The sequence below is a fragment of the Cetorhinus maximus genome, chromosome 23 (assembly GCF_964194155.1).
Source record: "Cetorhinus maximus chromosome 23, sCetMax3.hap1.1, whole genome shotgun sequence".
Classification (NCBI taxonomy): Eukaryota; Metazoa; Chordata; class Chondrichthyes; order Lamniformes; family Cetorhinidae; genus Cetorhinus; species Cetorhinus maximus.
The window spans coordinates 50578062-50599451 of NC_135901.1; the positions used below are offsets into that span (position 1 = coordinate 50578062).

A 21390-nucleotide genomic window follows, 5' to 3' on the forward strand; every position below is an offset into this window, starting at 1 on the left:
CCTATTCTAAGGGATTTAATGAAAGGTCTGAAAGACAAACCAACTGAAACTTTGGCAATGGTGGGATTAAAATCCATGACTTAATAGGAACTGGTGCTTAAATCCAATGCCTGAGACCACTCGCATACGCTACTGCTGGCAATATGATAGTAACCATCGCCTTGATCGGTAACGGTACTGAATTAGAATGTAACAAATAGCAACAGGAATACACCATTTTGTCTTTCGAGCCCCTCACTGTACCATAAAATCAGAGCCAAAAACAACATATAGAGACCATTCAGCCGGGTCAGAGGAACAGAGGCCATTCAGCCCTTTGACCCTGCTCAACCATTCAATAAGATCAAGGCTGATCTGGTTGTGGTCTCAACTCCACTTTTCTGTCTGTCTGTCCGTCCCCACCCCCACCCTCACCGCCCCCCATAACCCTTGACTCCCTTCTCTACCAGAAATCTGTCCAAATCAGCCTTGAATAAATTCAATGACCCAGCCTCCACTGCTTTCTGGAGGAAATTCCTCAGACTAACGACCCTCTGAAAAACAAAAAAAAAAACTTCATCTGCGTCTGAAAAGGGAGACCTCTTACTCTTCTGGAACTAACTCACCTGGCCCCTCTCCCCTACCTTTTCCCTGGACATGTTGCAGTATTTGGTCCAATTCCCTTTTGAATTCCGCTGCTGAATCTGCCATCCCCACATTCTCTGTCTAACCCAGCCGCCGGATCCATCCCTCCCAGGTCGCCATGTGGAAATGCATGGTGACCCTGCACTGAAGAACAGGTCCCAGGCATACTCAGCTACTTGACAACAGAACAACATGAAGTGACTATTGTGGAAAATTGAATGAGACAACATTTTAAATCATCAAGATATTGACACACACACCTTAGCGAAACTGGCTTTCAAACAATCAGGATAGAATTAAACACACCAGTACCTATCAGAGGGAGTAAAATTAAAGTGAAGAGGGAAACAGAATCTAGATTTAGAAAATATCCACAAGGTGGATGAAGGTGAATAGTGAGCTAGAGAATGTTTAAAGTCCATGCATGAACTTCTGTTTGAACCAGATGTATTTACCACATGTCAATAATTTAAAATTGTGTGAGATGATCTGCAGGTGCGGAGGATGAATCTCAGTCGATAGTTATCACATTTAGTGGATAAAGTTTTCACATTTACTCTTGGTGGCAGCTCAAGGGTTTGTGTTGCTGATTCTGATCATTCTAGTAGCTTTAGTATGTTATCCACGGTTTGTCAGAAAGAAATTAGGAAAACAAGCTCGTAGCTTAGAAATAGTGAGGTTAGTCAGAAATCAGTTATGAGAAATCAATAAGGATATTCCCTTCTCAAGGTGGGGAGATCTCTAAGAAATCACTGTCTAATAACCTTATAAAATCTTCAAAAATGTATTGAACATTGTAGGAATGGCTCTTCCTCCCCCTCTCTCTCTCGCTTAGGAACAAAGATTCCTGGCTTGACAAACATAGGACAACATATCCCAATGTTACCTCATAGGGATAGACTCGGGAGTTAGGGAACGGAATTTGTAGTGGTGACTGAAGCCAATCGCTTTGATCTTCGCAATTCTTAAAAGGAGCAAATTTCTGCTCATCCTGTATGGAATGTTGGATAAGCAGTTTGATAATTTAGTAACAGTGGAGGAATGGAGAGGGATGGTGGTGAGGGAGAGCTGGGTGTTGTCAGTGTACATGTGAAAACTAACAAGGTGCTTTTGGATGATGTCACCTAGTGGTAGCATGTAGATGATAAATAGGAGGGGCCAAGGATAGATTTAGTTTAGGATGGATGATGACGGTGGATTTAAAGGTGAGAGGGACAGTACCAGAAGAGAGAGAGAAAAAAACATGAATAATATCAGCCGACATGGAGAAGGTGAATGGTCAGCAGTTCAGTGAGAATAGGGTCACTGGAGCAGAAGGCGAGTCTCATGGACAAGGTGAGCACTGAGAGGCTGTAAAGGGAAATAGGAAACTGGAGAAAGATCTGAGTTCAGAGCTCGGACATGGGGGATCTTCAGAGACAGTTGACCCGGTGAACTAGTGGGAGGAAGGGAAGCAGCAGAGGCAACTGATCGGATTGACTCAATCTTAGTGACAAAGCAGCTCCATGAGCTACTCACACTTGCTGTTGGAGGTGAGAACAGAACAGGCAGGGGAGAGAGAGAGCACTTCAAAAGGAACTAACTTCTGTAGAGAAATGAAAAAGACTCGACACACTGTGTGTTCGACACAGAGCTAGTTTATTTGACTTTTATCCAGAATTTTAACCCCTATAACTGGGTTAGAGTTTATTAACATCAGCAGAAACAGACCCCATAGAACATGGTTCAGTCCCAAATGTGATTAACAGCAAAATCCAATGACTGTAGTTACTTGTTAACTTGAGTTAATGTTTCAGAGTCTATGTGGACTCAAAACGTAAACTTTGTTTTTCTGTTCACAAATGCTGCCAGACCTGCCGAGTCTTTCTACATTTTGTTTTATTTCAGATTTGCAGCATCTGCAGTATTTTGTCTTTATACTTGTGAACTGGTTGTTATCTCTGCAGTGTGGATGAACAACCAAATGACTTGCCACACTCGGAGCGTGAGAACAGCCTCTCCCCAGTGTAAATTCACTGGTGTAAAGTGAGGTCAGAGGATTGCCTGAAGTCAGGCCCATTATGAGAGCACCTCAACGGTCTTTCGTCAGTCTGAACATGTTAATAAGGCATCAGTTGCCTGGAACATTTCAAGCACTTCCCGCAGTCCGGGCATTTAAAAGGCCTCATCAGTGTGAACTCACTAGTGTGTCTGCAGATGGGATAACTGAGTGAATCCCTTTCCACAGTTGGAGCAGTTGAATGGTCTCTCGTCAGTGTGAACATGTTGATGGGAACCAATGAACATTCTCCACTCTCACAATCCGCCGCTTCCGGCTTCTCTCCGGCACCAACCTCAGGCAAAGAGAACAGGAGACTCCGAGCATGCGCCGTCCACTCGGACAACCCGCGGCAGATAGAGCGGTTTCTGAGGCGCACGGAATTGTGGGTAATCAGACCGCCATTAGAGACCGCGTCTCAGTTAATCTTTGCCTGAAACTGGGAAAGCAAGGGGAAGGTTCTGTTCACATAGGGATAGAAAATAAGAAAGATCAAGTTCCAACTCCTGCCATTCGGGCTAGAGATGATAAGGGACGAAAAGGCGGATTTACACATGGGAGCAAATGGCATAGCCGAGAGTCTAAATGAATACTTTGCAACTGCCGTTACAAAGGAAGAAAATGCTACCCAGAACATGGTGAAAGAGGAGGTGATTCAGATTCAGAAAGGTTTAAAATTGAATTCGAGGAGATATTAGATAGGTTATCAATACTTAAAGTTGTGAAACAAAAACAGAGCATTCTGGAAAAACTCAGCCGCTCTTACAGCATATTTGGAATGAAAAAATAAACAATTAATGTTTCGAGTCCGTATGACTTACTGTTTTGTTCTCCCTCCACAGATGCTGTTAGACCTACTAAGTTTTCCCAGCATTTTCTGCTTTTGTTTCAGAATTCCAGCATCCACAGTATTTTGCTTTTGCTTTAAAGTTGTGAAATCACCTGAGCCAAATGAGATGCACCCAAGGATCCTGGGAGAAATAAGAGTGAAATTAACAGAGGCGGTGGCCATAATATTTAATTGTGCCTTGGACTCAGGTGCCGAAAATTTCATAAGTTACACCCTTGTTCCACAATAGGTGTAAGGATAAGCCCAGCAACTGCAGGCCAATTACTTTAACTTCAGTGGTGAGAAACTTCTAGAAACTATAATTTGGACGAAGTGAGCAGTCACATGGACAAATGCAGGTTAATAAAGGAAAAACAACATGGACTTCTTAAGAGAAAATCATGTTTAACTTCCTGGAGTTTTTTGAAGAGGTAACAGAGAGGGTTGATGAGGGCAATGCTCTTGATGTGGTGTACATTGACTTTCAAAAGGCATTTGGTACAGGGCTGCACAACAGACTTTTAAGCAAAGTTATGGCTCGTGGAATAAATGGGACAGTAGCCACATGGATGCGGAATTGGCTCAGTGGAAGGAAACAGAAAATAGTAAATGGATGTTTTTCAGGCTGGTAGAAGGTTTGTAATGGTGTTCCCCAGGGGTCCGTGTTGGGACTTTTAAATGATATATATTAATGACCTAAATCTTGATGTAAAGGGAAAAATTTCAAAGTTTGCAGAAGATACAAAAGGGGTTGAAGGAGAAAGGGACCTGGGTGTATATGTCCATAAGTCATTGAATGTGGCAGGAGAGTGATTGAGAGAGTGATTAATAAAATATACAGTATCCTGGGTTTTATTAATAGGGGCATAGAGTAGAAGAGCAAAGAGGTCATGTATAAGTCACTCGCTTGGCCTCAGGTGGTATTTTGCATCCATTTCTGGGCACCACACTTCAGGAAGGATGTGAAGGCATTGGAGAGGGTGCAGAAAAGATTCACAAGCTTGATTCCAGGGAGGAAGGACAGCTCATAAGAAGATAAATTGGAGAAAGTAGGACTGTTTTAATTAGAGAAAATATGGCTGAGAGGATATTTGGCACAGTTATTTAAAATCAAGTGGGGGCTGCACAGAGTAGATAAGGAGAAACTGTTCCCACTCATCAAAGGATTGAGAACAGGAGGGCATATTTTAAAGTGAACAGTAAAATAATCAACAATGATATGAGAAAAATCCTTTCACGCAGTATCTGGTTAGGGTCTGGAATGCTTTGTGTGGGAGTGTGGTGGAGGCAGGTCCAATTGAAGCATTCAGGCAGGAATTAGGCAGTTATCTGAAAAGGAAGAATATACAGGTTTATGGGGAAAAGGCAGAAGAATAGGACTGGTTGAGTTGCTCATTCAGAGAGCCAGTGCAGACACGATGGGCCAAATGGCCTCCTTCAGCCCCAAACCAAATCTATAATGTGGTAGAATTTATTGGTTCATTCTGACAGTCAATCTCTATCAATACGTTTGTAACAGAGCAACATCCCATTGTTCTCCCAGCTTTACATTCTAACAGAAATTTCTAGGTGTTTGCAGCGCTGTGATCTTGTGGTGTGGACAATAACATAGACAATGTTATTGTCCATACCGCAAGATCACACATCAATCTTGTGGAAAGGGTCTGATACATCGAGAGTGATATGGTCTGCAAAATACAATCTGTGTGAGTCATTGGGATATGATTGTGTAATAGTTCAAGGAGATCTGACCACTCACTGAGTGAGTCCGTATAAGTGTAACTTAGATACACACAGCTTGTGTCATAGTTCAGTAAGATCTGACTACTTAATGAGTGAGTCTTTATGAGGGTGAGATTCTGCTAACATAGGCATTGCAAATTAAGAGTGACAAGGTCCATCTCCTAACATTTGCATCCTGCAATAATGGACCTGTTGGCAAATTCTTTGTAATGAATCTTTTTCAATAAGTCTGTCACAAACTAACACCCTATTGTTCTGCTGTGCTTTATATTTTAATGGGCATTTGCAGACATTTTTATTGCTATGAGCTTGGGTAGTGGCTATGTCTTCACTCTTCTCTGTTGATCTCATCAAGAAGGGCTGCTGCAGAAAGAAAGACTTGGTCTGTCAGACGCGGTCACTGTGAAAGTGATAATGAAACATCTGTGTGTCAAAGTTCAGTGACACCTGATCACTTACCGAGTGTGAATCTATGAAAATGTAACTCAAATAATCTCAGCTCCTGCAGGTGATTCTCTGGCTACAATGACATAGATAAGAAAGGAGTCAGGAGCATGTAGTCCCACCCAGCTGGACACCAGTGCAGAAGCATTGGGGGAGGATGGTTCGGTCAATGGTGTCAAAGACCACAGACAGGCCAAGAAGGACAATGAGGGAGAATTTACCTTTGAACATTCACAGGGGATGTAATTTTTGACTTTGATGAGAGCTGTTTCAATATGGTGGCAGGGGCAGTTTTCGTAATGGTGGGATTGAACCATGGAGTTTCATGAAAGATTGGCATGGATTTTGGAGGTGACCAGGACTTCGGAGAGAAAAGGGTGGAGAGAAATGGGGAGATAGTTTGCAAGGGCATTGGGGTCAAGGATTGGTTTTATTGAGGAGGGAGTGATGATGGCAGATTTGAAGGAGAGGGAAATTGCTTCAAAGGAACTAACTTGTGTTCGAAATATTAAAAAGACTCAACGCACTGTGTTTAACACAAAATTGATTTATTTGATTTTTATACAGAATATTAACCGGAATGACAGGGCTGGGGTTTATTAACATCAGCAGAAACAGACCCCAATGAACATGTCCTGGATGTGATTAACAGCAAAATCCAATGCAGTTACTTATGAAATCACTGGTGTTTCACCCGGTTAGCCGACCGAGTGTTGGAAGTGATTCACTCAGAGCAGGTGAACAGCCACTCCCCAGTGTGAACTCGCTGGTGTGCAGTGAGTTGAGATGATCGCCTGAACCCAGACCCACAGTGAAAGCACCTGAACGGTCTCTCATCAGTGTGGGACACCAGTTACCCAGAACTTTTAAAGCACCACTCGCAGTCTGGGCATTTAAAAGGCCATTCGGCAATATGAATTTGTTGATGTGTCTGTTGGTGGGATGACTGAGTAAATCTCTTCTCACACTCGGAGCAGCTGAACAACTTCTTCCCAATGTGAATTCGCTGGTGTCTCAGCAGGGTGGATAACTGAGTGAATCCCTTCCCACACTCCGTACAGGTGAATGGCCTTTCCACAGTATGTGTGCTGATGCATGGTGAGTTCAGATAAATGCCTGAACCCAGTCCCACAGTGAGAGCACCTGAACGGTCTCTCGTCAGTGTGAACACGCTGGTGCGCCAGCAGGTTGGATCAATCAGTGAATCCCCTCTCACATTCGGAGCAGGAGAACAGCTTTTCCCCAGTGTGAACCCGTTGGTGTATCACCAGGCTGGATGACTGAGTGAATACTTTCCTACAAAAGGAGCAAGTGAATGGTCTCTCCCCACTGTGAACTCGTTGGTGTGTGAGCAGATTGGATGAATTAATGAATCCCTTCCCACACTCTGGGCAGGTGAACAGCCTCTCCCCAGTGTGACTGTCCTGATGAGTTTCCAGTTGAACTGTATAAGTGAATCCCTTCCTGCAATCTGCACATTTCCACAGCTTCTCCCTGTTGTGACTGTATTTATGTTCTGACAGGCCAGATGATTTGCTAAAACCTCGTCCACACACAGAACATGCGTACGGTTTCTCCCCACTGTGAACTGTGCTTTTTCCTTCCATGTTCAAAATCTGATGGTATTCAGGTTACGATAAATTGGGTGAGTCCATCAGATCCTGATGTGATGTTTTGTTTCACTTCCCCAAATTAAAATCCTCCCCTTCTAATACCCTGTGAAATTGATTTAAAACAGAAAAAAGGGAGTGAGAGAGAACCCACAAAAACACAAAGGCACGTTGTGAAATTGAGCTGAATGAATCTGGGAATTTGTGGGGCCGGCACGAGGAAAAAGTGACCATGAAAACTGCTGGATTGTCATAAAAACCCAACTGGTTCACTAATGTCCTTCAGGGGAGGGAACCAGTTGTCGTGGTCCATGTACGTACTAATGACATAGCTAGAACTCGGAAAGAGGTTCTGTAACAAAACAAAAACAGAATTACCTGGAAAAACTCAGCAAGTCTGGCAGCATCGGCGGAGAAGAAATCTGTCAACGTTTCGAGCCTCCATGGCCCTTCGGCAGAACTGCAGCATAGTTTCAACAAGGGAGAAATATAAATTGGTTTAAGGTGGGTGGGGGGAGGGGGGGAAGAGACACATTGAGGGTGTGGTGTGAGCAGATAATCAAAAGATGTCAGAGACAAAAGGGTCAAAGAGGTGTTGAAGGTGGTGGTCTTTGTCTGAGAAAAGTGCTAATTAAGAATGGAATACAGGATATTCAAAGTACAGCTCTAGTGGGGGTGGGGTGGAAAGACTAAAGGTTTTAGTTTTAGATTTAAAAATAATGGAAATAGGTGGGGAAAGAAGAATCTATATAAATTATTGAAAAAAGGGGGGTGGGGGGGGGGAAAAGAAACGGGGTGGGGATGGGGGGAGGGGGAGTTTAAGATCTAAAGTTGTTGAATTCAATATTCAGCCCAGAGGGCTGTAAAGTGCCTAGTCGGAAGATGAGGAACCTCATCTTCCGACTAGGCACTTTACAGCCCTCTGGGCTGAATATTGAATTCAACAACTTTAGATCTTAAACTCCCCCTCCCCCCATCCCCACCCCGTTTCTTTCCCCCCCCCCCCCATCCCCCTTTTTTTCAATAATTTATATAGATTCTTCTTTCCCCACCTATTTCCATTATTTTTAAATCTAAAACTAAAACCTTTAGTCTTTCCACCCCACCCCCACTAGAGCTGTACTTTGAATATCCTGTATTCCATTCTTAATTAGCACTTTTCTCAGACAAAGACCACCACCTTCAACACCTCTTTGACCCTTTTGTCTCTGACATCTTTTGATTATCTGCTCACACCACACCCTCAATGTGTCTCTTCCCCCCCTCCCCCCACCCACCTTAAACCAATTTATATTTCTCCCTTGTTGAAACTATGCTGCAGTTCTGCCGAAGGGCCATGGAGGCTCGAAACGTTGACTGATTTCTTCTCCGCCGATGCTGCCAGACTTGCTGAGTTTTTCCAGGTAATTCTGTTTTTGTTTTGTTTTGGATTTCCAGCATCCGCAGTAGCTTTTAGCTTTTTGTTTTTATCTAAGAGGTTCTGTAAAGTCAGTATAAGGAGCTAGGTACCAAATTATGTAGCAGAAACTCAAAGGTAATAATCTCTGGATTATTACCTGAGCCACGTGCAAATTGGCATCGGGCAAATAAGACTGGAGAGACCAATGCGTGGCTCAAAGATTGGTGTGGGAGAACTGGGTTCCGATTTGTGGGGCACTGGTATCAGTGCTGGGGACAGTGGGGGCTGTACCGTTGGGACGGTTTACACCTGAACCATGCTGGGATGAGTGTCCTCGCAAATTGCATAACCAGGGAAGTAGAGAGGGCTTTAAACTAAACAAGAGCAGTGAGGGATCAAGCTTGGGCCGACTTTGACAACAAGATTTCGAACGCCTCTATCAAATCTCCTCTTTATATTCCCTTCTCCATGGAGAACAGTCCGAATTGTTGCATCTATCTACGTAATTGAAATTCAAACAGCCGATGCAGCCAGGCTGGTTGTTTTTTCTTTCTACTCGCAGTCAAATGCCGCATTGTCCAATTCAATTTCTTGTCAATTTAGCATTCAGGTATTGATAGTGGTGATTGGGATTGGGGTGGTGATGGGATATTAAGTCAGTGAATGCGAAGGAGACTAGTTAGTCTCTCTTGTTGCGGATGATCAAATGCAGGACATTTTCTGATGCGTCTCAGCTGCCAAACATCAAGTCAAGCCTCATTTGTCGAGGATATCTTGCGTGTGAATGTTGTCTGTTTGAATCTATGAGCCGTAGCAAATGGTACTGCACGTGGCACAAACATCAGGAAACGTGCTCGTTTCTGACCACATTAAACTAACTGATCAAGCAGCTGAAGATGGTTGGATATAGGGCCCTCCTCTGAGCAACTCCCTCAGCCATGTTCTTGAAATAAGCTGGTTAGAGTACCTCAAACAGCCATATTTCATTGCGTTAGGAATGATTTCAGCCACAAGGGAAATGTCCACTGGACCCATTGCCCGCATATTTAGCAGGGTTACTTTGGAGCATACATAGTTTAAAACTGTTTTGACGTAAATCGTAGTCATAAGGAGCAGGGTAACTCTATTGGAGGTCAGATTGAATCTATTAGGTGATTGTTGTATAAGTGCCCCTTTTCATTTTTATCTCTTATGACCCGGGGACGCCGCTGCCCAGGCCAGCATTCATTGCCCCTTGATAATGGACCTAGAGAAGGTGACAGTGAGCTTCCCTCTTGAACCACTGCCGTCCATGTGGTGAACGAACACCCACAGTACTGTTAGAGAGGGAGTTCCAGGATTTTGGCCCAGCGACAGTGATAGAACAGCGATATATTTCCAAATCGGGATGTTGAGCGGCTTGGAGGGGAACTTCCATGCGGTGGTGTATAGGCTGCCCTTGTCCTTCTAGATGATGCTGGCCATGGGTTCGGATGGTGCTGTATAAGGAGGATTGCTGAGTTCCTGTCGAGCATCTTGTAGATGTTACACTTTGCTGCCACTGTGCATCGGTGCTAGAGTGACTGTGGGTGTGGTGCCAATAAAGCGGGTTGCTTTCTCCTGCATGGTGGATAGGCTCTTGAGTTTTCTTGAAGCCGTAATCACCTGGCAAGCGGAGTGCTTTCCATCAGAGCCCAGGCTTGTGCATTGTAGATGGTGGACACTCTTTCGGGAGACAATAAGTGAGTTATTTGCCTCAGGATTCCCATATTCTGACCTGCTGGAGCAGCTACAGTATTTATATGGCTAGTCCAGTTCAGCTTCTGGTCAATGTTAACCCCCCCGCCAGGATGTTGTTAGTGGGGGATTCTGTGATTCTAATGTTATTGAATGTGAAGAGGCGATGGTTTGATTCTCTCTTGCTGAAGATGTTCATTGCCTGGCACTTGTGTGGCGCGAATGTTGCTTGCCACTTGTCAGCTCAAGCCTGGATATTGCCCACGTCTTGCTGCATTTGGACACGGACTTTATCATTATCTGAGCTGTCTCCAATGGTACTTAACATTGTGCAATCATCAGCGAACATCCCCAATTCTGATCTTAATGTGGAAAGAAGTTCATTCTTGTAGCAGCTGAAGGTGTTTGAGCTGAGGACATGATGCTAAGGGACTCCTGCAGTGATGTCATGGAACTGAGATGATTGACCTCCAACAATCACAACAATCTTCGTTTGTGCGAGGCATGACTATTGCCAGCGGAGCGTTTTCCCCTTGCTTCCTATTAACCCATTTTTTGCAGGAACCCATTGATGCCACCTTTGATCAATGCCAATGTGAAGTGCAGTCACTCTCACCTATCATCTGGCAGTTTAAACTTCTGGACCATGCTCTGAACTGCTTCACCTCGCAGACTCGAACAACATTAAGTCATGGCCCAGAAATATAATCAATCTGTAGAATTTTGGAAAACGTTGATGCTCAGAAAAAATGAAAATGTCAATAAAGTTCCTGTCAACTTGAAATGAACAGAGTTGGAAATAGCAGAAGTGGAGAACAAAAAAATGGGGCAATGCAAAGAGGCAGAGAGAGAGAGAGAGCATTTGATGGCGAGAGAAACACCTTGAATGAGATATATAAAGTAAACGATTAAAGGATCTGAGCAAAGTTTGAGAGTAGCTATGGCCAGCAATTAAGCCTGTATATCATTGTTATATAAGAGTTTAATTCCTAAACACAATGAAGTAACATGCGGCCAGCAATAAAGGACATTGATAGCGGAGTATAGACTACGATAACAGACTGTCATTAGTTACATCAGTGTCCCTGGAGCCCTGAAAACTTGGTCCAAACTGGATATGACTATCAATACTCTGAAGAAATTGGATTATATAACTTTCCCGGGAACTGGGTTATAAAAAGTCATCCATTTCAGCCTTGCACTCCCAAAGTGAATGCATCAAATGAAAAATATTACTCAGTGTAATTCCTCTACTTGTGATTGACAAGGCTTTTCATCATCATTAGATCAATCATGGAGGAAAGCAATGTTCAATCTTTATTGAAGCTACCGAATGTGCAGCCCAACAAAACCGAAAGAAATTAACTTGAGCCGCTGGAATGGTATGTCAATCAGCAACGCCAACAAGAGCTCGGGGTGAAAACGAAATGTTCCCAATGACCCCGCCCAGGTTCCCCGAGCGAATTCAGAATCAATACGGAGGCGTGGGGTTGGATTTAAATGCAGGCTTGAATCGGGACAATTGGAAATTTCCATTCCCTGAATGACAGTATGAAACTAGGCGGGTATGTTCTTCATATGCCACTTCACGGATATGTTCGGCGTCAGCTCAAAAATAAGCAGAATTTAATTGTATTCAATTTCACAATTTCCTACTGTGCGATTGAATCTCTTCGTAGCCACCCCAGTACCATACCAAAAGATCACAATACTATCCCGTCAGGCACACGTTAATTTTTGAACATTAAGGTTGATAATACAATTGAACTGGCAGTGTACACATCGAACGAATGTTGAATAAACTTTCTGTTTTTCTTTATTGCCATTAGAAGCAGAGACAGAATTACTGCAACAATATGTACAGCTATGTTCATTGTTTATGCCATTTCGTAACTAGATTGAAGTTGCATTTAACTGCGCCCTTCAACTCTCCTCTGAATTTAGTCTGGGTCCCTGCATATATACACGTGTTGGTGCAGGAACTCAAGAGTTGAAGCATGTAACCGCTTTCCTGCAGAATAAATTTCGGGTCATTGGAATTCGAACCGATTGAATAGTTATTGCCTGTAAGTTTCACAAATAAGAAATTAACAACATATGTCAACCAAAGCAGGAGGAAGCTGCCCGAAATGGCGAAGAGTAAAATGATGGACTTTCTGCGGTTCTCCATCTCTGGGTCACTGTGATTCTGTCCATTGTTTTGGGCTCGGAGCCTCCTCCGGGATCCACTGACTGATAGAATATGTCTGACAGTCAGTACATTGAGTAGAGAAATCAGGATGAAAGGGAGACATGGAGTTAGATTACGGTCGAACCAGGCAAACGCTGCCCATGGGACGGAAACATAAACAATTTCCCTCATGCGGCACTGCCACGGTATGTTATTGATGACGTACAAAGGTTCATATATGAAGTAAAAAGGCGCGTTTTTCAAACAGAGAAGCGCACAGACCATTCCACTAACCAGAGCTGCTGTTTTCTCAGTGCAGTATTTCAATTTCAGCTGCTGGTAGCAAATGGCGACGAAGCGATCGAAGGTGAAAGCGACAGTTAACCAAACAGAACTGTCTCTGGAAGTGCCGCTGAGTACAATAACCAGGCTGCAGCCAGGTGTGGTGGAAAGGAAACTGACTTCGAAATAGATAGCACGAAGCCGGATTAATATCACAGCAGTGATAATGACAAGGAGATCCGTCACCGCCATGGATACCAGATAGTAAGTGATACATCTGGACAGACCGCATCTTCCTCGGGAAAGGATCACAATCGTCACCAAGTTAGCTGCAAGACAGAGAGAAGGACGGAATTAGTGAGCAGTGTCACAGCTACAACATCACTTTGGCGGCAGAATGGTATGAAACTTGCACCAGTCAACACTGAAACTGATTGGTTTAACAATGTATCACTCTTTGTCCAACAAAACAGATGAATGTTCCAAATAAAACCTGAATGCCGAACAGAGAAAATTAAGCGTTTTTTTAGATTCGTGCAAATTTTATTTATCACTGAAATAGAAGGAACATCATTACATCGACGTAATAACAATGTTAACTTCGAAGCAATTATAATAAATTACAATGCGTTGATTCATATTAAGCCATAGTAAATGATGACAATAGGAACTACAGAAGAACGGTAATAAAAGTAGATAGATGCTAATGACATGAAGTTAGATATGGTTAATAAGAAGCTGGTAATAAATTTAATTAAGGATCAAAGTTGAGCAAAAATATGACTTCCGCCAATAATATTGATTGAATTCGGCCTCTACTCCTGTGAAAGAAATCAGGGAGGATCAGCAGTTCTTCTGCCGTGCACTGAATCCATTAATGGGATATGTCATCGCCAGCGAGGTCCTGCTAAAGTAGGGAAGGAGATTATTGATTCCTCTGCATTTATTTCTGATATATCTTGCCAGTGGAATGTTGTTTATGATTCACAGACAGAGACATCTGCTCTTCTAACATTGGCAGTAGTTCCTGTAATTTGAAGAAGCAGAACGACCTACGCTCACCTCTTCATGAGAAGGACGGCAGGCCTGACGGTGTTGCAGTTCTCCAGCAAAGCACTGGGAGTACGGAGCTAGATTATAGACTCGGGGTCTGGAGCGGAGTTCAGCCTTACTGCCTTCTGATGCAGCAGTATAATTCGACAATATCTTTCCACTGAAATAAAGTGACTGAGTATGAGTAGAGTGAACTTCGCCTCTGAAAGATCGCATACAGCATGGGCAATAACATACATCTATTGGTAGAGTTGATGAAGCAGTTAATGTTAATCAGGGATATCAGAATCTATTCATGAACTTCAGAACAAGTCATTGATTTTAATGGTAAGATAACGTCGCTCCTTGGGCAAAATTAACAACTACAAATATGACGAGTGCAAACAAAAACAGCTGAAAATGCTCAACATGTTGCAAGCAGCTTCTTTCAAGATGGAAACAACAATAGAAAGAAAAGACTCACATCAACCTGCTACAGTACTTCGAACCTAGTTTAAAACCTCTATACACAGAGTGCATTACATTTTCAAAAATATCAATTTCATGACATTAAATGTTTCTTCTTGCATTTCCATCATCTACAAATATTTGTACCGTTCACACTTAAGGAAATTGGGCATTGGAAGATCGTCAAAGCAAGAGTAATATCCACGGAACTGTGAGGTGTGAACAAAATTATGCAATTCCAGAGCAGTTGTAGACGAGGATGTACAATAATGCGTCTTGGACATACAACAGCATATTGTAGAATACAATGTCCTTACAATAATACACAGAAAAATTATATTCTAACTGGATTCCCTATTATAGAGACGGAGTTCAATTTATCTTTCAACAAGAGACCGCAGAAGGTACGTAGTGGAGATTAATGGTACTACAGTGATGGAATAGAATGCTCATATAGCTGCTGAGAGAAAAAGCGTGAACTCTGTGCTATGCAATCCGCAACTCTTAGTTGGCACAGCTAAAGATTGATTTGTCCAGTTATTTATTTTCGGCAAATGTTTACCTGGAACACCGAAAGCAGCAAGAACAGAATAATAAACGGCGAATGCTGGTCCATTTCCGGGAGCATGCATTTTCGTGAGAGTATTATTCTGGTGTCCTCTTCCCTCTGATTTAAGCTGCGTGGCAGACACATTTATATCTAATGCCCACCGCCAGAGGGGCAATTAGCTTGCAACATCAAAGCTGTTAGTTACAGTCATCTGAACAAACAAATTAATGCAGTCATTATCATGCTTATGTTAATTATTGCAACATAATGCACTCGAACCAAAACGACTACTTTCCAATGCAATATAACACAGTTATAACTATATTTATACATAGCTGCAACAAAATTTACCTAACTGATGTGAAATTACTTTAACCTACAATTAAATGAGAGGTTTCGTGAGCGATCTATAATTGGTGCAGTTCCTATGACGGCTCAAATGGCATTTGATAAGCGTCATAAAATTGTCTTGAACACAAATCTAAAACGTGCTGGGGAAAATGGATAGGTGCGGTGTAGCATCCTCACTGCTTCACGATTCAGAAAGCCTTTGTCCCAACACTTCAAAATATCATATTCTATTTGAAACGCCTGCATCAACACTTCTAATACTGTAAGTTGTACTTTGTACCATTGTGTTATCACTTCAAGTACCTTTCACCACAACTAAGGCTTTGCTTCCTATTTCTTGCCACTTAAATTGCAATAAACTAAAGTTTAAACTTAGATATTTGCTCTGCAAGTTGGCTCTACTGTATTTTACGCCCATTAAACCCTGACATCTAAGATATTATGTTTTACATTGTCATAGTGAATTTTCACTTTAACCACATCATATTTTTTATCAGCCCTCTGCCTTATCTTTTTCTACATCAATGTTCACACAGTGAAACATATGGGTCCGTCACTGATATATGCAAAACAAACAAGCTACCTTAAATTTAACTGAATCATAATAATTTCTACTATCGCCTGGCACAACTGATAACACCTTGACTATTGAAATTTCATTCTGTATCACTAAGGCCAAGAACAGCGATTCCAAACCCACCTTTCGTGCTGAACCAGCTGTGAACTTACTAAAGTATCACAGCATCTTTTCAGTGCTGAAGGAGGGCACTGGACCCTTCGAAACTGCACTGGCTCACTGAAAGAGCATTCCACCTAGTCCCACTCCCCTGAAATATTCTTGTAACCGTGCACATTTTCTCCTTTCAGGTAGCAATCCAATTCCCTTCTGAATTCCCTTCAAAATCTTCTGCACTGATTTTAAAGGCACTACCCCAACTGTGTATTCAACGTTAATTTTATTCTATTTAGTGTAAGCCTATATGCAATCCCCCTCTGTTGGTACACTTTTTTCACTTCTTACATAATTTCCTATATTGGACCTGATTTACCCATGTGTCTGTTTAGGGTTCTTGAGGGAAAATGGCCGGTGAGATAAACGACAAAACAGATATAACAGCCTCTGTAACAGGTTGAACAGCAAGAGGAATTAGATTGTCTATATCGACAGGGGAAAATAAGGAGATGCTTGGTCAGAATAAAATTCCTTTGCAAATTCCATTTCAAATGAACTTCATTTTTTTTTTAAAGCTGTTTAAGATTCCCCAGCCTAAGTCTTCGTGACATTGGGTCAGGGGAACTTTGTTAGTGTCCACACACTGAGCATGGACACGGCAGAAGCTCCTGCACCTCTTTCAATATTCTTTTTCTTCAATCAGAGATTTCAAAAGGGAATTCGAAAATGAATTGAAAGTGTCAAACATCATGGTTATGTAGAAAGAAAACGAAATTGAGGCTAATTGGAAAGAACATTGCAAAAAGCTGTTATTGATATGATGGGTTGAATGGTCTCCTCACGTGCTATGCCATGTTATGCTGACATTATCAGATTAATTTGACGACAGCATTTCTAAATCTGCCGCCTGAATTCCATTTCCTAAAATCAAAGGCCCAAAGTGCTGCTGCAGGACCTCACAGTTTAACATGATGTGTAGGTGCCTCTGGCTCTGTCAGGTATTGTTCTGTATTGGAGTGGTTATCACATGTGAAAGGTCCCCACTTTGAAACTGGGCAGAAACAGGATCAAAATCTGTTAATTTAATGGTAAGCAAATACCCAAAATAACACGTTTGATACTAAATATTAAGAGAATACAGTGTCTCACAGCCACTTGTCCCGTTCATACGTCAGTTAACGTCACAAAAACACATCATCCGCTCATTATGACGTTGCTGGTTGTGAGAGTTTGCTGAGCGCTAATTGGCTACCGTGTTTCCTACATCTCAACAATGGCGACACTTCAAAATGTCCTTCATTGTCTGGAAAGCGCTTTGAGACGCCCGCTGGTCGGGAAAAGCGCTATAAGCATTGACCAGGAGGCAGGGCTGTAAGGTACTATATTCAACAAACGTGAATGAACAGATTGTGATAATTTTTCTGCCCGATTTCGAAGCACTTGTTAGGCAAACGTAATAACCACTACACTAAATGCAAGTCTGTCTTTCTTTAATTATCTTAAATCCCAGTCCTCTGGCTAGTGACCTCCGTCAGTGGAAACAGTCTCTCCCTATCTGCTCCATCAAACCGCCCCGTCCCCGTTGCCTCCCACACCCATCATTTTGAGCAGCTCCATGAATTCTCCATTTAACCGACATTGCTCTAAAGAGAACAATCCCGGTCTCTATAATCTCTCCACAAAACTGAATTTCCTCATCCCTGGACATGATGCAAGGCGGAGGATTGAGACGAGATTTTGGAAAATATTGTCAGTTGGCAGGTAGGAAAATGGAGAAGGAACCAAACCAGAAAACCCAGTCTCCAGCTTTGTGAATCTTTAGAAACTCTTTGGGAACCGGAATCAGGGGGGAATGAAGGGCGAACTGCCCGACTGACAAGAGACAGTCAAGGTACCTTTCCCTTCTTTAAGACGTTGGAACATTGACTCTGATGTTCTCAGTGAAATTAACTGATCTGAGACATTGAAAGGATTCTCGTTACTGCACATCAGGAATTCAAACCTAATATCGGCTTCGGGGCAATCAGAATACTTGGTAACAGACAAGACAGCGAAAGACTCGAAGGGAGACGGCACCGGTTGTAGGAGAGCTGGTTCCCGGTGACATGGATGTGTCTGCAGTGGGTGGGATCAGACTGTTTCCATGTATCCACAATCAATGTCCCACTCTTTTATTTGGGAAGAGTAAAACTGAGAATGAATAATTGTCACTCCAGTAGCGGCAATCTGAAGCTTTCACTCGCTGAGCCATTGGTTTAGGATATCTTATAGAGGATATGTACTCTCGCCATGTCTCTGTGGCGCAATTGGTCAGCGCGTTCGGCTGTTAACTGAAAGGTTGGTGGTTCGAAACCACCCAGGGACGAAGCTGTCACTGTTTTCTCCCCGTCATTACTCATTAACGCTCTGGTTTGTTTCGAGCCTCTGAAACCGCAAGAAAATCCTCACGCCCCCACCCCCAAGTTGCAAACTCGGCTCTCACCCACTGAGCTCCCACATCAAGCTTTGTTTATGGACATTCATTTCAGATATAACAAAGAAAATGAACGATCATGTACCCCCATCTAAATTAATACAGACCTATGAGGCTATTGGATTGTAACAAACCCATCAATTAGTCGCTCCACGGTAACTGAGACAGGAACAAGTAGCAATATTCCAGCCCCGCACTCTCCAATCACCCGCTGCCAGCGGAAACATCTTCTTATTTTGCTGAATGTTGTCTTCAGAAATGGTGAAGAGCGAATCTAATGTGGCTGCAAGATCCAGCATTCAGTTCACATTCAACAACAAACAGGAATGGGAGCGATGTAACTTTTCCACACAGCTGGGTGACAATGTTTTTCACGAGCATCGAATGGAGTAACTTGCACATGCGAAATGAGCGGGGTAACCACAGCGCTACAGGAACATTTCCCTGCCTGGATCCCAATGGAGCTGTCTGGAATGTTAAACGGTGACGTTATGCAGCAGCACTTTGGGACTTTGTTTTGAAGAAATGGAATTCGGCTGTTCTCATTAGGAATGCTGGAGACAGACTGATCAACAATGTCATCATCAAATGACACAGCGCAGCAAGAGGACCTTGCGCACATTTTACTCAAACCAGCTTTTTACAATGATCTTGCCAATTAATCCCAAATTCCTTCTCTCTTTCCATGGATCAGAATGTTCTCCCTTTCAACCATTGCCAAATTCCCCTTTGTTGAAGGAGTTTCTGCAGAATCTATGCAGTTTGCCTTAATGAATAGTTCCCTTACCCAATGAAATTAAGGGTTGGACTAGGGTTCCTTCTCCAGTTTTCCATACAAACATAAGTTATTTATGCAATTCCTTTCAAGGTGAACTTTCAAAAGATGTTTATTCTGATCAGACATGTCCTCAGTATTTCCTCAGTCATGATGACCATGAAACTATCATTGATTGCCGTACAAACTCATGTGGTTCACCAGTCCTTTAGGGAATTCAATTGGCCGTCCTTACCTGGTCTGACCTGCACGTGACTCCAGACCCACAGTGATGTGGTTGATTCTCAACTGCCCTCTGAAATGCTTTAACAAGTTACACAGTTGAAGGGCAATTCGGGATGTGCAACAAATACTGGCCAGCGATGCTCATGAAAGAATGAAGATCTATGATGAAGAGTGATACAAAGTGATTTTCTACCATCTCTCCCACTCCCTCATGTTCAATCATAGTATCAGTTGCATCTAACTTTAGGATGACGGTACTCTTTGGATCACACTGGTAGTCATCTTTCAGTCAGTAAGTAACTGTGAATTTGCATTTGTAAACTCATTAATTTCTGTTGTTAACTTAAGAAACTGTTATTTTTTGTGCCTAGTCAGTTTCATCCCTCTTGATTTTGGGGGGGTCTTTTTGAGGTTTGGCGAAGGGCAGATTTAATGTGGCGGTGAGATAATATATTTAATTAATATTCAACAACAAAGGTGAATTATGGAACTTCCTCTCACACTTAGATGTGTGAATCTGGATAATGTTTCCACCTATTTCCAGACAGGGGACCTTTTGTGTGTACGTAGTAACCACTGAACTACAGAAACAATGGGCAAAACCACATGGACTGACTTAGAATATCAAACCGTGCAGTCTTACTGCACTTCCGAACCTTTTTTGTGGAAGTACAATTCGGCTGAAAAACATAGCCATGCGGCAGAGAAATTGACCTGACATTAGAATCATAAAATGACACAGCACATCAGCAGGTCAGTCAACACTTCACACACGTGTGAACTATCTTATTGCAATTCGTCTGACTTATTGTCTCTTTCTTACAACCATCCCTTTTGGAGAAAATCAGTTAAAGTCTGGGGAAGTGCCAATGTCACATGGCTGTGAGATAATGTATTCAGCTATTATTTGGCGAAAAACGGGAATTGTGCAACTTCTCACAATTAAATGACTCAATGTTGATAATGTTTCCGTCAGTTTTCGAACCGGCGACCTTGCACATGTGAAGTGAATGTGAAACCACTACTTGTTTCTCTAATCATTTATAGGATATGGACATCGCTGGGAGGCCACTACACTACAGAAACAATTCGTGAGAAATAGCCAAAGGGACTTGTATGGAATGTCAAACGGTGTAGACATGCTGCACTGCAATATCCTGTTTCACAGGAATAGAATTGGAGTGGGACATTTTGGAATGCTGCAGAGAAATTGATCTAATTGTAAATTGACACAGCTCATTAGGAGGCCATTCGACCCATCGGGTGTGTTCTTTCTGCCACTTAGTTCCAATATCATTTTCTTCCTTCATAACGCTGCAGTTTTATTTTCCATTTCAAATAATTGCCCAATTCCCTTTTGAAAACTCTGATTGAAGAAAACCAATACTGAAAGAGGTGCAGGAGCTTCTGCAGTGTCCATGCTCAGTGTGTGAAAATTAGCAAAGTTTCCCTGACCCAATTACACGGAGAGTTGTGCTGGGGATTCATATATGGTCTTCGAGATAAATAGAAATAATTAGAATAAAGAGTACTCCCCATTCCATATCTACAATCTAATTCCTCTTGCTGTACAACCTGTTTCAGAGGGTGTTATGGAAAAGAGGCTTACTGCAGCTACACGAAGCCCTGGTGAGATCACACCTGGGGGACTGTGTGTAGTTCTGGGAACGGCACCTTTTCAAGTATCAATATTGTTTTGCAGCATGGTCCCACCCATCGCCCACTTTTCCACGGAACTTGGTTTCATCAGCTAAACCACAGGCTCCAGCGAGAGTTGAACGCGCGACCCCGGGTTTACAAGACCAGTGTTCTAACCACGGAGATACAGAGCCAACTGCCAAGTACATTGCACTAAAAGTCGACCATATTCAGTGCACGAGGACCAGGATAACATTTCAGGTAGAGGACATTTGATAGACCTGGAAATGTCTGAGAGGGAAAACAGGGAATTAAAAGATGCGACATGAAAGCGGCAGAATTTGATGTGT

The 21390-nt window shown here is 42.6% G+C and overlaps 1 long non-coding RNA gene and 1 other non-coding gene across 2 annotated transcripts in view; both read left to right on the top strand.

Moving 5' to 3' along the window:
• Nucleotides 1-21390, top strand: part of LOC144698290 (uncharacterized) — a 493807-nt gene that overhangs the window by 164637 nt on the left and 307780 nt on the right. The gene's annotated exons all lie outside the window — the stretch shown is intronic.
• trnan-guu (transfer RNA asparagine (anticodon GUU)) lies at nt 18221-18294 on the top strand. Its single transcript has one exon. It is a non-coding gene; the product is annotated as a tRNA-Asn (tRNA).